A 12,036-nucleotide genomic window follows, 5' to 3' on the forward strand; every position below is an offset into this window, starting at 1 on the left:
TTATTTTACTTTCTGAAAACCAATGTTTTTATAAACCTTTGTAACTCTGGTGTTTATTTTGGGCCTTTTACGTGTTCTAACTTTCAGCTAGCTTGGATTTAAAATCAATAAAAAGCCACTGGCACCATCAAAGTACTCTGATGCTGTTGATACACTGGCTTTTAAAGTCAGCCTAATGAGACAGTCTGGGTATGATTCAGAGCACACAGAGACAAAGGAGATGCCCTAAGGATATCTCCTGTCCTCCAGGCACCCAACCAGAAGAGCATGATCCTGACTTATATCAGCTTAACCTGTGTCTCACATCCTTTTGGGTGTCCAGGCTGGGATTTGGCAGCTGAATCCTGCCCCCAGCAGTAACTACATTCCCAACAAATCACTCTATATTACTCACAGCATTATGGAGTACATCTGTTCTTTATGTACATTACTTTATGCCACTGCTGAATATAGAAGGTGGGAATCCACATGAAACAGGAGTTTTCTGGGGTGCAATTTTACCTAGGAAAAACCTCCAGCATGTAGCAGAACCATTTTCTTCTCTCTATATGTTTAGTCTTTAAACCTGTGTCTGCTGGGGAGGGAGGGGGTCAGCAAAAGCTTTTTCTAAGCCTACAGAGATAACATTAGTATTCTTTGCACTCAAAAACTAAGACAAAAGGAAGGCCATGGAAATTACTCTGCTCATGTCTCACAATCTCTTTACCTTTTAAGCCCTTTTTCTTTTGTCATCTTAACAGAAAATGGAATTTCCTAAGCGTATGCTACCCATTGCAGTCAATCACTGCTTTTCCATAGGATGTTTTAGAGCTGACAGTTGAGATGGGTGTTAGATTTAGGAATGAATGAGTGATTGGGGCCAATAAAGGTCTGATAAATGAATTGTTATTCAAAGCTGTGTTCATCAACAGTGGTCCTGAGACAGCAGTCCTGGCAGGAGTGTGGGTTGAATCTGAACATTGTGAAGGCCCATTTCGTGGTCAAAAGACAGAAAGAATGTCTCTAAATTATTTGGAAATGGAACTTTAGAAATCAAGCAGATGACAGGTTTGTTTTGCATCTGCTTTTGGACAATAACTATGTCAATTTTCAAGGAAGGAAGATGTCACAACCAGGATATGTGGCTAGAAAATGAGTTCTTGTACTGCAACAAATTATTTCAGTACCACAAAAAGAATCTCCACAACCAGGTTCCAGCAGAAATGTAGAACATAGAATGGTTTGGGTTGGAAGGGACCTCAAAGATCATCTACTTCCAACCACCGTGCCATGGGCCTGGACACCTTCCTCTAGAGCAGGCTGCTCCAAGCCCCATCCAACCTGGCCTCGAGCACTGCCAGGGATGGGGCAGCCACAGCTTCTCTGGGCAAACTGTTCCAATGCCTAACCACCTTTACATTAAAGAGGTATCAAAGTAGGTTTCAATACACACTGAAAACATTTTCTCCTATGGCAAAACCAGATGTCAGGTAGGTTTAGGTAACTGGCTCAGAAAAATGTCCTCCCAAGGCTTTTCATGGTGTTCTAACACTCAGACCTAAACCAGGAGACCAGCCCTAAGGATGCCATTAAAGTGCATTTACTAGTGCTGGGTTTCTGCTAGTCAGCCTGAGAACACTGCAAAATGCATTAGCCTAGAACCTACCCCACACTAACTCTGACTTGGCTTTCATGCTGCACTCATCTGTGTCCAGATCATGGACAAAGCAAGTTCACATGGTCAGCACAGGACCTCAGCTTCCCAAAACTTAGTGCAGACTATATGCCATCCAGCTCCTCCTGTTCCCTTGATTCTGCACATAAGGGGGGATTGGTATTCTCCCTGTGATACCATGAAAGGGATGATGGCAGTAAAAGTAATCCTGTCCCATTTTGCTATGGCCTCTCTGTGTATTTTCTAGAGAGAAATAAAATGCCAATTAAAACATATTTAAAGCCCTATTAAAAGCAACTTATTAGCTTGCTGGGGAATAAAAACCAACATTGCATCTATTTCATGGCCTGTGAGATATACAGCACTGTCCAGTGGGCACTTGAGCTCTGCTATATTGGCTCCTATTTAGAATGAGTAACCACTTGGTGTTATAGATGATCTTGGTTAATTCCCTACCTTGACATGAAGCAGAGCAGTTTTATGCTGCAATTTTATGAGTCACAAACTGTGCTGGTAATAATACTAATTCTGCCACTAAGCCTAAACTTTATATCTTAATTGGAGAGAACGCTGTTTGATAGAGGTATGGTGAGATGGGTGAGAGAAGAGATATGGGGAAAACTTCCACAAACTCCCTACAGTGCCTGAGGTCCACAGTGCAACAGGAGGAGCAGGCTACTTCTGGAAGAAGTGCTATAACTTAATGTCTAACGTACCATACACGGACTTTAGAAAGTAAAAGAGGACCTGGGCATTCATTTCTCTGTCTCCAAGCACCTAGGTCAGGACTGTGCTCACTGTAAACTCCCTCTCTGCATACTTGAGAGAAATGGCTACCCAAAGAGCTAGCTACTCAGTCTCCTAAGGTCCATATCACTCTCTGACGCTACTTAGCTCCTCATTGCCTGTAGGAGTAGCCATATCTCATTTAGAATCATGAAATCATGGAAACAACTAGGTTGGAAAAGACTTTTATGATCATAAAGCCCAACCTTTACCCCAGCACTGCCAAGGCCACCACTAAACCATACCACCGAGGGCCTTATCTACATGGTTTTTGAACACTTCCAGGTACAGTATTACACCAGATTTAGCTGCATTCATTCACATTTAGACAAGTGTATGAAGTTCTGTAGGGTGAAACTTGGATTTGAATTGAGGTGCAGATTTCTCTTCATGTCATTGGGAAAATGCTTTTCCACCTCTACCATTCTTCTTCTGATCTGCTCCATCATGGTGCCTTGTTCATTTTATCTTTCTGAGTATCACTGGGTGGTAAGATCTTTGAGGGGGACAGGATCCAGCACAAGAAGATCCTGTTCCGTGTTAAGTCTCCAGTTCTTTCTGTCATTAATAGCTGAATCTGTGAAGGTTTCTCTGGACAAGGATGCAGCACAAATGTGTGAGAGGAGAAAGATCCCTCATGGACCAACTGCAGGGCAAATAAAGAGTTTTCTAATCCATGAAGACCAATGCCTATGTGTGAGCTGACATTTGGACTCATGACAGCTGAAGAATGAATCAAGAATGATAGGGTTGAGACCTAGTATAATCCACCTGTCCTTACTCCAACTAGCAGTGTGAAAACACATTTGCTCCATGGCTCATGACCAGCAAATGGCAAGAAAGAAAGTGAAGCACTGAGAGTGCTTTTATCAGCCCCTCATTACCTTGCATGGCTTTGCCAACTACATACAGCCTGTGAGCCTTTCATCCTGGATCTATCTCCTCCACCTTTTCTAATTCTCTTCTCTGCTTTCTCAGTAAGCATGGCTTGCATTGGTACAGCTGGAGCAGTCCTCTTTGTCATCCCTCTGACACATCTATTTCTATCTGTGTGTGTGAAGTAGCTGCTGAGCCACCCTAGATAACATTCTGTGATGTAAAGGAAAGAAACCAGAAGCCAATTTTACTTAGTGGGGTCTACAGACTATGGTAGATACTCCATTGAAGTCTGTTCAATGAGGGAAGAAACCACATGGGTGTGAGAAGGAGTCACTGTAGGAATCCCAAGAGCTCTAAGATGATGTCTCTGGACCTTTGAGATCTCTAGACAAGAATGCCTTCTCAAAAATTTCAGGAAAAGCAAGCATGTGAAAGTACAGAAACCAAGGGAAATTGCTGTCTAATATTCACTGGCTAGTATTCAGCCTGCTGGACTACCTTTCTACTTTTACTCCATAGAATCACAGAATGGTTCCAACCCCCTGCCATAGTCAGGGACACCTCACACTAGACCATGGCACCCAAGGCTCTGTCCAACCTGGCCTTGAACACTGCCAGGGATGGAGCATTCACTACTTCCTTGGGCAACCCATTCCAGTGCCTCATCACGCTCACTTTTCTGATCTATAGGAAATTCCTTTTTTTCTTAGGATGGAAAATTAATTTCAGAGTTGAAAAGTAGAATTTTTCAGAGCTTCTGTCAGAAGGGAGAGCTCTGTATGCTGCCCCAGCCTACTCTTCCCTCATGTGCTTTCAAACTCGTCATCAGGGACTGCAGCAATAGGACAAGGGGCAATGGGTTTAAACTTAAAGAAGGGAAGTTCAGGCTAGTTCAGGAAGAAGTTCTTTACTGTGAGAGTGGTGAGGTGTTGGAAGAGGTTGCCCAAAGAAGTGGTAAATGCTCCATCCCTGGCAGTGTTCAAGGCCAGTTTGGACAAAGGCTTGGGTGATGTGGTTTAGTTTGAGGTGTCCCTGCCCATGGCAGGGTGTTGGAACTGGATAACCTTAAGGTCCTTTCCAACCCAAACCATTCTATGATTCTGTAATAAACAGAGCCTTCACCAGACCCCCAGTCTCTTTATTGCTTCGCAGCACTCTCAGCTCCTCAAGGTGCCATGTAAATCCTTCAGAGATTATGGACTGATATCTCCAACTTCACTCTTTGCTACAGAAATGTCAATCCATTGAAACCCCCCAATGTAACATTTTGAAAAGACAAGATTATTCTAAGAAGTGAAAAGCTTTAGTTTTACATTTGTGACATAAGAATTGTAGTTGGGCTTACTCCTGTCTCAGCTAAGAACTTCCTGCAGACAGAATTTTGTTTGAACACCTCATAAAAATGAATTCACACCAGGATTGTCTATTAATGTTGCTCAAGCATCTCAAATGCTGGCATTTCCCTTGTGAATGTTCTTGGCAATCTCATCATTCTTTTAACAGGCTGTTTTCAAGTGATGAATAGGGAACATTATTTCAGGTTTGTAATGCTCTTCTGAGGATGGGAAGTGTTCATATATGGCCTCATATAGAAAGAACAGCAAAGGGAGTGAAGTGACTCTGATTGACTTTAGATTGTTTTGATCCAAGACCTGAATCATAGCAGCTATTATTGGGGATAATCAAAATGGAGATAATCAAAATGGGGATAATCCTACCGGGCATGATATGTAGAAGCTTAAAAAAAACCTGCTTCCAGAAAATAGTAAGTATGGTTCTCTCATTAATACTTTGATTTATTGCCAGAAATGCTGTAGAACAGGCTTCTTCCTTAAGCTAAAGAATTGAAATCTGAGCTCAAGATTTGCAAGATGATTTAACAGCACTAGAACTCAGTGAATCAGGTATTCTTGGTGCTGCTTGCTTTGGCCATATTCCCTTATGCACATATGTCTTCATTCAGTAGCGCGCTAAGGACTTTAAATGAGTATTTCATGCATGGCTGACATATTTTCAGAGGAAGTTGCCAATAAAACTTTCTCCTACATTGTCGTAAAGTACGTTTCCTTTTAGTGTGTTGCATGGTGCCAGAAAGTTACAGAATTTACTGTTATAGTTTATTAAAAACCCCTCCTGGCATCTGGCCACAGGTAGAGGCAAAATATAAGACAGTAAAGGAGGTGCTGATACAGATTTGTGGGTTTCCTAGTTGGATTTTGTTGTTGTTGTGTAGTCTAAAAGAGATTAGGTGGAACTCAGCTCTAAACCAAGCATGTAGAAAAAGGAGACTTCTTTCGTTCCTGGGTTAATAACATCAGTCATCCAAAGTATAACCAAACGTTCAACTCATTGAACTGGCAATGGGTGTGATTCTATTGTCCTAAGAAGAGCAAACTGGAGATAAAGGTTTCCTTGATCCTCTACCTGCATGTTCCCTCCATGCTTCATAGTTTATTAATCTCTTTGTCAAACAGGATGATTTACCCCAGAGGAAAGCATTAGTTTGAGAATCCATGTATCAAAACAAAGTGCAAACCTTGTAGCAGTGGATGAACAGGGCATGGAACGAGAGTCGAGAAAAATCAATAGGTTATTGAATTTGTAATTGGAGGAACGTAGTTGTTTTTAATAATCAAATTATAAATCAAAAGCCCCAGCCTGAGAGATGGGAATCAGACAGGAGAGAAAGAGGAAAAATCAATTATTGCAGTGACTTGATTCTCAAGTCATGCATGGCCATGGTTCAGTCATAATCCTTTCCTCATAAATTAATGTTTTTATCACTCCCAGGAGTGCAAAGGATGAACATGGTGCTGGCCTGAGTGGGGAGGGAATCACGATAGTGATAAAGTGAGGATTTATAGATTAAATTGAGCAATATTGTTTGGTTTTGTTTGACAAGGGAAGAAGGCTGCCTCACTTAAAGGATAATGTCTCCTTCGGGGGCATGTCTCCCTTATGGGGACATCTACCTTACAGATTGCAATGACGGTTTGATGGTGAATTAGCTTTGAACCAGCCATTGCAGACAGAGGCATCGGGGAGGTTGTTGTTATTCAGATAGCTATGTTCAATGATAACTGGGGAGTCCATGCCAAGCAAATAAGAGACCACCAGCTCCCTGCTGCCAAGGTATGAAGGGGAATATGCCATGGGAAACTGGACATCTGATCTTCTGTGAGAGCACAGAGCAAAATGGGATGTCTCCCATCTCCACATAAGCAGCAGGGAGGACTTCAGCTGCTCAAACATGGCTTCAAAATAAGCATGGGGGAAAGGCTGTTGATGAAGGAATAGACCTTCAGGAATTTCCTCCCCATCTGAGCTTGGCAGCTTTTGAAAAAGAGTTAAAAGCCGTGCTGGCTGCAAGCACCAATATTGTAAGGCATTGTGGAAACCCAGATGGCAAAAACAAATCCAGTGCTTGACCCTTAAGTCTCTTTTCATTCACTTTGCACTTGCATAAAGGCTGAAAGTCCACACTTTGGTTTTACATAAGAGTCAGCCCAAATCACAAATACAGTTGAGGAAGAGCTTCCCAAATTGACATTATTTTAACAGATGTCTTTAGCACTGAAGATTCCAGCTGTCAGGATGGTTTTACTCCTAGTAAAAGATGCCTTGGGAATGAAATCATGCAAAGATGCCTGCAATGTAAAGACCTATATTTTGGGTAATATGAACACCATGCTTGATACCTAGCTCAGATATGGATATCAGATCTACAGGTCTAAACCTAGTCATTAGTGTCCAGTGCAGTCACAATATGTATTTTCTTGTCCTAACCCACCATGAACTGCAGTAGAATTAGTTATCTATCTAAAATCGGGCAACAAGTAGCCTGCCTGCCTACAGGTTTAATCTCATATCCCACAGTCTGTGACCAGACCTGCTTATGCTGAGGTCAGGATTTTGCATAGGACCCATGCAGTCAAAGAGCTGCTCATAAAGGAGGATGGCTCTTAGGATAGGAGAAGGATTATTAATATTTGCAGAAGAAAGAAGGAGATAAGGGAAAGAACCAAACCATTAATTGCTCAGAAACTTGGCTTAGCACAATTTCCCTGGGTTAGCAGCACAGCCTGGTAGATTATAAGGCACATGGCTGGACTATCAAGTAATGAACTGGGAATGGGCCATTGAAATATTGCAGGGATTAGATGTTCATTTAGCACAGCCTTAGTGAACTTAGGACAGGTGAGCTCTGGATCAATTGCCATGACTTTGTGGACTACCAGAAGACCACAGCTTAGGAACCATCTTTCAAGGAGATGTTTGTCATCAAGGGTAGGGGTAAGGTACATTTAAGGATAGGGTACTTTGTCTACTGTATAATAGAGTTTCTTGCTTGGAGTTAGAAAAAGGTGATTCAGTCTGCAATTTTATAATAATGCCATAAGAAAATTGCCTTCTCCCATGGTTTTTATTACATTTCATGATTTTATCATAAGTCTTGCATTATTTATTATTTTTCCTCAAGTTCTAGCTACAGAATACATTAGGATGGAGTTGAACATTTGTTTAATACACATTGTGAGATTTTCTAGCTGGGGAAAGAAACTTGAAAAGATGAGACCTCCACAGCTTGGCGACAAATAAAAATCACTTGAAGGGTATTCTATTACTATAGCTTTTATTTCTTTGTTCTATACCATGATTTTACAACCTGACCCAGGATTTAAGAGTGTTTTTCAGCTTGTGTAAGGCAGTAGGCTATGTTCAGACTTCAAGGACTCTGAGCTTGTAAAATCAGTAAAGAAGAGCTTACACACCCTCATCCTTAGCAGGAAAAGGGGGTTGTTGAATAATAGTAATTAAAAACAAGAACACAGAGTAATGCCGGATCACTTATTGAGTGAGCAAAAAGGACTCACAGTAATCAGGGACTAGCAAAACTCCCTTTGCTAGGTCCCAGTAAGATGAAATGTCAAGTTCAGGGAGAAAAACGGTAACCAAGGTATTGGTATTCTGGGCTGCAGTTCTCTCTTGACTTGTGCCTATTGACTGTTGGCTATTTCAGGAGATCACAGACTCCTAAGAGAGGGCAAATTCTCAAACGTATACTGAGCTGCATCAAAAGGAGTGTGGGCTACAGGTTAAAGGAGGTGATCCTGCCCCTCTACTCTGACCTCGAGAGACCTCACCTGGAGTATTGTGTGCAGTTCTGGGTGTCCTCAACATAAAAAGGACATGGAGCTTTTGGAACAAGTCCAGAGGAGGCCACAAGGATGATCAGGGGCCTGGAGAACCTCCCATATGGAGCCAGGCTGAGAACATTGGGGCTGTTCAGCCTGGAGAAGCTGCATGGAGATCTCAGAGCAACCTTCCAGTATCTCAAGGGGGCCTACAAGGATGCTGGAGAAGGACTCTGCATGAGGGACTGGAGCAATAGGACAAGCGGGTGATGGGTTCAGACTGAAACAGGGGAAGCTCAGGTTGGAGATAAGGAAGAAGCTCTTCCCTGTGAGGGTGGTGAGGCACTGGAATGGGTTGTCCAGGGAAGCTGCAAATGCTCCACCCTTGGCAGTGTTCAAAGCCAGGTTGAACAGACCCTTGGGTGACATGGGCTAGTGTGAGGCATCCCTGCCCATGGCAGGGGGGGTTGGAACTAGATGACCTGAAGTTCCTTTCCAACCTAAGCCATTCTATGATTCTATGATTCTGTATGTGCTACAGCATTTCTGCTGCATATTTGTGCATTCGCTGTTTAAAACACATCCCCTCTGGCACGTGCACCGGATATTGCATTTGCATGTGTGACCTGGGCACAACAGTGCAACTCAAAGGTGCTGAAAGACAGCCTGGGAGTCCCAAGAGGAGAAGAATGAGTTAATGATGAAGGAGATGTTTAGCTCTTCAGAAAGGAAATCCTGACTGGATTGAAGCAAGGGGCAAAATCTCCAACAGTTGTAGCGAAGTCGTAAATTCAAACCCAGTTTTTAATCACATTGTGGGTTTGAATTTTTAATACATAAAAAAGTGTGTACAGAAATAGCAGTGGTAGGTATAGATATATATATGCACAAATATATTGTTGGTGGGTATATGCTACAACTATATGCATATATGTATATTATATATGTGACAAATATACATATTGTATAAGTGTATATATATACTGATGCATCTTATACAAACCCATATTTATACCACCTGTAAAGATACAAAATACACTCTCTCTTTTTTTCTTTTTAAATTTTGTTTTTTTCTTGGTTTTGTTCTGGGGTTAATTTGGTTTATTATAGAATGAACCCCAGGAATCACCCAGGTTACCTTAATGCCATTATTCTTCCAAACACAGTGGTGTAATCTCACTACGACCCAGCAGGATGCAATCCATTGTAAAGCTTTATCTGTACCCCATAGACAACAAGAACAAACTCTCATGATCTGCAAACAGAGCACAGCCCTGTGCTGTTAACCAAGAGTCTGGTCTGGGGCGGTCTGGTTCCTCTCTGTGCTGAGCCGAGGTTAGTTTGGTGCAGAAATGAGAATCTCATTTTGCTGCAGAGGGCAGAATAAGTGAGCCTGAATATGAGAACAGCCAGAAGTCCTGAGCAGAATTAATGAAACATCTGTCTGTATCAGGAATATCCTCCCAACAAATCAAGGGTTTAAAGGCTGCAGGAGCTGCTGTTATGCTTTCGGTAGTGCTAATAGAAGAAAAAGCATTTCCAGCTAATGGCTTCATTCACATGAGGCCATGTAATCTACTCAGAGCTGCAGAAAGCAGAATCTTCAGGCTGCAAAATCTTTTCCTCATATTTGTATTTATGGTACTTTGCAGGGTAATAGCCATGATGGCACTCAGTTAATAGAAGTAATGACACTCCTTGCAGGTGCTTCTACTTAAATACTCATTAAGAGTCTAATTTTGCTCTTTTGGCTTAGACAATATTTCCATTCTGCCACGGGCTCCAGGGAAAGCAGTGATTTGAGAGAGCATCTCTGTGGTTCCAAGCCTGACTGTGGAGCAGCTCAGGAGTGGTCAGGAAAACACTAAGGTCAAGCACCTGTATCTTCGGACTGGGCTAAAAATGATGCTCCAGGACTCTAAGGTCCTGTATGTCATTAACTTTCTTTGCAGCCAGTGAATAGAGACCATGGGATGACTGCACACATCCTGATTTCTTCCCTTGGATTAGATGAGGAAGCAATGTCTGAGCAGGGAGCAAGTCCTAGAAGCTGAATGCTTCTTTTTCTGTATGTAAAAGCCTGGGGAGGTAATTTGACCGTGAGGTACCTGTGATGAGTGTTCACAGTACTAGAATTCCTCTTCCCATAGATGACATATCATAGACTCATAGAATCATAGAATGGTTTGGGCTGGAAAGGACCTTAAGATCATCCAGTTCCAACCTGCTGCCATGGACAGGGATGCCTCACACTAGACCACGTAGCCCAAGACTCTGTCCAACCTAGCCAACAAATCAAGTGCAAAGTGTTGTTACTTCTGCTAGCTTGATGAATTATGAGTGTGCAAAGGTGTAGACCCTGCTCTGAGACCTATCCATGAATTTTAAATTCCTCCATACAATTCATGAATTCTTAATATGGATTTTGCTTAGTATTTCATTACAATTCTGTGTACCACATGGAAAAATAATAAAGTTCAGGGCTTAAACTTTGACACGAGTCACATTTAGGAAAAATAAATGGCTAGTAAAGTAATCAGGTTTACTGTTACCTCCCTGCAGTTAAGTGGTGGGAAAAGACACATAAGCACCCTGCAATCTGCTTCAGCACTCAGTCAGTGTGGTTTAATGGAGGTGGTGCAAGTTGCTTTGGCTGCTGGAGATGGAGCACATACTGCAATCCATCATCTTTGTGTGCAGAAGCATTCATGCAAGCAAACACCTCTTCAGCGTGTTGAAAATAATATATTCAATGTGTTTCCAGGCTACGTGTGTATTTGGGCCCTTGTTTAGGGTTGCCCATTTCCTCAGAAGCAGAGACAAGAGCACACAACCCCACAGGACATTCTAGTCCAGTTCTTGTAGCTACTGCAGTGCCCCAGCTCCCTCATCCCCATGGCACTGATTTCCCAGGCTATTGCTAATTGAGATTGCCAGCGACTCCTTCTTCTGCTCATTCCACATTCATCCGGAGTCGCTTCCTTTCAAAACTCATTAGTGGCATTTATCCTCATTTAAATGAGAAGAAGCCACATAGGTAAGATATACAGATGGCATATTGCCTGTGGAGAATCGTTAAAACTTGGAGAAGAACTCAAAATATATAAATAAGTAGAACAGAAGAAGAAGAATAGCATGCCGAGGAGATAAAAACTCCCATAGCAAATTATCTGTGGGAGAAAGAAAGACAAAGGTCTGCTGGAAGGCAGGGTTAACCCTTGGGAAGGAGTCAGGCAATCTCCAAGGGAGCAGAGGGGAATCTGTAGAGAGCATTTCACAACTCAAAGTCACAGGAAGATGAAAAAGCAGCACAAAGTGATTAAAGAGGTAGGCAGGAAGAGTGAGCTGGTGAGTGGTGAGCAGAGGACTGAGCAGAAGGAAGAGGAGTGGTGCTCAGACAGCAAAGGTGTTTCTAGATACAGGACCTAGCAGTGTTGCCCAGAGCTCAAATCCTTCAGTTCTGTCCATGTCCTGGCTCCATGTCAGAGCAAGACCATGAGCCTTTCACCAGCCCTTTCCCTGCTGCAGGCAGGGCCAAGGCTTCTGGATCACTCTCCATTGAAATGACCAGAGACATTTTCA

This window comes from Neopsephotus bourkii, unplaced genomic scaffold, assembly GCF_033783945.1.
Source record: "Neopsephotus bourkii isolate Nb327-2 ecotype Australia unplaced genomic scaffold, CSIRO-AGI_Nbou_v1 NB_1637, whole genome shotgun sequence".
Taxonomy (NCBI): Eukaryota; Metazoa; Chordata; class Aves; order Psittaciformes; family Psittacidae; genus Neopsephotus; species Neopsephotus bourkii.